This window comes from Cynara cardunculus, unplaced genomic scaffold, assembly GCF_001531365.2.
Source record: "Cynara cardunculus var. scolymus isolate 2C unplaced genomic scaffold, CcrdV1 Un_Scaffold_898, whole genome shotgun sequence".
In the NCBI taxonomy this organism is placed as follows: domain Eukaryota; kingdom Viridiplantae; phylum Streptophyta; class Magnoliopsida; order Asterales; family Asteraceae; genus Cynara; species Cynara cardunculus.
Window position 1 is genome coordinate 97,523 of NW_020200642.1, and position 4,857 is coordinate 102,379.

The window sequence follows — 4,857 nt, forward strand, 5'->3', positions numbered from 1 at the left end:
GTGAAGACGATGGAATCCCTGGTGAAACATAGAGCCACAAGTTATTTTGAAATCGCTTTTAGGCTAGGCATTGAAAGACTATCATGTGCTCCTCCAAACGAAGACTTCCAGGGCCTACAGGAGAAACGATCTGCCTCACTTCTTACTCAACCTGAACTTGGACTTGTTTACAAGAATGAGTTCGGGGTTAAAAAATTCTTCAGACTGACTAAAGCCTTCAAGTATTCAACTGATACACTTGAATGGTTTCAGAAAATTATTAGAGAAAGACTGGGCATAAACCATGTGCTGAGGGAAGTAGGGAGTCAGCTCATTCCCGAGATATCAACAGTCATCGCATATCAAAGACTGCTCCTGCGCTTTAGAGAAATATACTCAGGTAGCTCGTGATGAGTTAAAAGTTTTTATTAGTTTTGCCATGATGTATTTTAATTCAAGTATTGTAAGAAATTTCATCAACCAATGAAAATTTGGAATTTGATGTTTTTCTACTAGACTAGTTTCTGTTCTTCACAAGTGTGTCTAGACTAGACTATGTTATTTCATTACTTAGGGGGAGATTGTTAAACCCCATAATTCGTAATGTAAAAAGTAATGAAAAACAATAAGTGATGAAAAACCAGAAGACCAATGAAGACATCAAGGCAGAAACGACTAAATCTGGAATTCAACCAGAGGACCGATGGACAGTTCAACCAGAGGACCAATGGACAGTCCAAGTATGCGATGGAAAGAGCATTCTCATCGATCCTCTAGTCATCAACACTTAGAAGATTTTCCAGCACTTCATTCAAGCATGCAATAAAGATTTGAAGATACAGATGAAATCATCATATCATGAATGACAGCTGGAGATGACAAGTCAATAGCTGGAATTCGAGTTTATCTCAGTATTACCGCCTATCCATACAAAAGATAAGCCTTAATAGTTAATAGAGGATTTACTAGATAATAACATTATATAGTTATCTTCTTATTAGCTGATTAATATAAATAGGTGTTTAGATCTACTGTAAAAAGAGTCGCTTTTACGAATCGCTCTTACGTTTCTCAGTTTACAAACTAAAACTTTTGAAGCCCAAGACTGTTCATAAATATTCTTATTTTTATTCTTGAGTCAATAACTTTCTTCGTAAAATCAATATAATTTGGTTATTCATAACTAAATTATTAGTGTTATTGAGAGATGTGGGATCAACACTCGCAGGTCTGCCAGTATTTTTGGATGTACTTTAGTGGTACGCCATTGTCAGTGAGGGTCGGTGATGGTAGAAGGATGCAGTTTCTAAAGAAATCAATCATGACGACAAACCTGTCGTCAAACAAGGTGGTTCGCAGTTCAATGGCATGGTTGGTGGGCTTCATTGGGAGGAAGACTATTGCGCGGCTGTCGGCGCCGGTGGATTGAACGTGGCTGTTGTTGTTATTGGACTCGTGTGATGCGGAGGAAGCCATTGCGTATGAAGTTGCAGGTAAGTTCGTTTGTCAAAGTCTATTTTCAGGTTTTAGGAAGCGTAAAGAGTAAATGGAGGTTGAAGAAGGGTATTTATAGGTGGGGAGGGTGGGGTGGGGGGTGGGGAAAAGGAAATGTTTTTCTTGATAATTATATTTAAATAATCATGAAGTAAGAAGGCATTTGGTAAAAGGTGATTTGATTTGGGGATCGTGGGCCGTCTTGATTGTACGTGCCATTAATGTTGAAGGACACGTGTCAAGGCGGGGTTAGGGAAGGGTAATTTGAAACGGTTCATGGGGAACATGCTGTATAAGGTGTCAGGCGCGTGTGAGGATGACGTATTGATTATTTGAAATAAGAAATTATTCCAAATAATATCTCGTGAAATATTAGTCCAAAAATAATTTATATTTAAAATGCCATCTAATTGTAAGATTAATATTAATTACGAGTTTTGATCTTCTAAAAACCCATGTTGTATAGTTTTTAGTCACAAAAGCTACAATTTTGTATAATCTTTAAAAAAAATCATGTAATATGGGTTTTTGGATGAAAGTTATTTTGTCATGGAACCAGAGGAGTTCTGGTTTAGCATGCCGCATTGGGTGAGGAACCAAAGAAGCTTTGGTTGAACATGTAAAACCAGAGGGGCTCTAGTTAAATACACATGTAGCATATAAGTGGCCAGAGGCTCTGGATAGTAGAACCAGAGGCCCTAGTATGGAAAATGCATATTTATATAATGGAGATTCATGGTGAATTAATAGCTCCCCCTCAAATGATGCATGTAGATAAGATTTGAGATATAGAAACTCCCCCTATAACCAATAACAATGATGATTGAGGTGACCAGAGGCTCTAGTCTATACAACCAGAGGCTCTGCATGCGAAGGATGATAAAAGAAATGTATGAAATGTGGCTAAATGTTAGAGTGGATATGAAAAAGATTGGGTCTTTGAGACCAGAGGGCTCTGGTTCCAAAGACATCAAATCCAGAGGCTCTGGTCTTTAGAACCAGAGGCTCTGGTGACAAATGTGATGAAAAAGGATATGAAGTGGTTATGTGCAAAAGGATATGAGAAGATGGAGCCTTTGAGACCATAAGGTTCTGGGTACAAAGGCTAAGTAAGCAAGTATGTAATTTTGGTTAAGTGCCTGTAAGAGAAAAAGAAGGGTTCTTTGGATTTAGAGGGGCTCTGGTTCTAAGGATTATGAATCCAGAGGCTCTTTTCTTTAGAACCAGAGGCTCTGGTTGTCTTAGATATGCTTTTTAAGAGGAATATAGGATAAGATTGCAAGGCAAGTCTTATTTTGAAACCAGAGGTCGATCGTTGCAAAGAACTTGGAAACCAGAGGCTCTAGTCTTTAGATCCAGAGGCTCTGGTGACAATAAGGATATGTGATGAAGTCCAAAATGGCGCTAGTCTCACAGCATGAGAATCCAGAGGCTCTGGCTGTGAAGGTGATGCAAACATGATGAAAGGATGTAATATAAGAATGCATGTAAAGTCCAATTTGGACCAGAGGGGCTCTGGTGGCAAAGGACTTGGCAATCAGAAGCTATGGTCTTTGGAACCAGAGGCTCTGGTTTCATGAAGGATGTACTACGACTAAGTAATATGTATGACAGCATGAGGTAAACCATTTTTGGGACCAAGAAGGCTTTGCTCACAAAAGGATTGAAATCTAGAGGCTCTAGTCTTTAGAACTAGAAGCTCTGATTGAAAAGAAGGTACTTAGTGAAAAATCACAAAGTATTTGCTTTTGGACCAGAGGTCTCTTAGATATGCTTTTTACGAGGCTCTGGTCTCATAAAAATGGAATCCAGAGGCTCTGGTCTATAGAACCAGAGGCTCTGGTTGTGAAGGCGTTTGAAAACTTTTAGCCAATTTTTGAACGTGTTTCTAAGTGGCCAGAGGCTCTGGTCTTTACAATCAGAGGCTCTGGTTTAGAGTACTTGTTTTTTTGGCCAACATACTATATCACTTATGATTGCCTCTATTGGTGAGATTTAGCATACCCATCTTGCTGACTAGAAATAAAAATCTTTTCTCATCAAGAGCTTTTGTGAAAATGTCAGCAAGTTGAATCTCAGTGGGAACAAAGTACATTTCTATATTACCTTTTTCAACATTGTCTTTCAGAAAATGGTACCTTACATCGATGTGCTTGGTCTTGGAATGCTGCACTGGGTTTGCAGAGATTGCTATGGCACTCTTGGAGTCAAAGAGGATAGGAATTTTGTCAAAATGGAATCCATAGTCCTTAAGCTGAGTCTTCATCTAGAGAACTTGTGAAGAACAACTAGCAGCAGCAACATATTATGCTTCTATTGTAGAGGTTGAGACACAGTTTTGTTTTCTAGATGTCCAACTAACCAGCTTCTCCCCCAAGAGTTGACAGCTTCTAGACGTGCTCTTTCTATCAAGCTTGCACCCTGCATGATCTGCATATGTGTAGGCTATTAGATCAAAGCCAGAGTTCTTTGGATACCAGAGACCTAATGAAGGAGTTCCCTTGAGGTATCTAAAGATCCTCTTGACTGCAGAGAGATGAGATTCTTTAGGATTTGATTGATATATTCCACAAAGACATGTAGCAAACATAATGTCTGGTCTACTAGCAGTGACGTACATGAGTGATCCAATCATGCCTCTGTAGGTTGTTACATCCACAGGTTTGCCTGATGGATCAGCAAATAGCTTAGCTTCTGTAGCCATAGGTGTTATCATCGATGACGAATTTGAGAGAGAGTATTTCTTCAGAAGGTCAGACACATATTTGGATTTATTGATGAAAGATCCTTCTGAAGTTTGTTTTATTTGAAGACTAAGGAAGAAACTTAGTTCACCCATCATACTCATCTCAAATTTGCTTTTAATCAACTCTGAGAAGTTTTTCCAATGTTTTGCATTTGTAGAACCAAATATGATGTCGCCCACATATACTTGAACGAGTAATATGTCACCTTATACTTTTTGAGAAAGAGGGTTGTATCGATTGTACCTTTTTTGTAACCACTGTTGATGAGAAAGGTGGACCGTGTTTCATACCAGGCCCTGGGTGCTTGCTTCAGCCCATAGAGAGCTTTGTCTAGAAAATAGACATAATCTGGATGTTTTGGATCTTCAAATCCAGGAGGCTGCTGCACGTATACTTCTTTTTGAAGTTTGCCATTTAAGAAGGTAAACTTGACATCGATCTGATAAACTTTGAAGCCTTTGTGAGCTGCATAGGCTAGGAATATCCGGATGGCCTCAAGTCTTGCAACGGGTGCAAATGTCTCATCATAGTCATTCCTTTCTTCTTAGCAACAAGCCTGACTTTGTTCCTTATTACTATGCCATATTCGTCCTTCTTTTTTCGGAAAACCCATTTGGTTCCTATGGCTGTCTTCCCT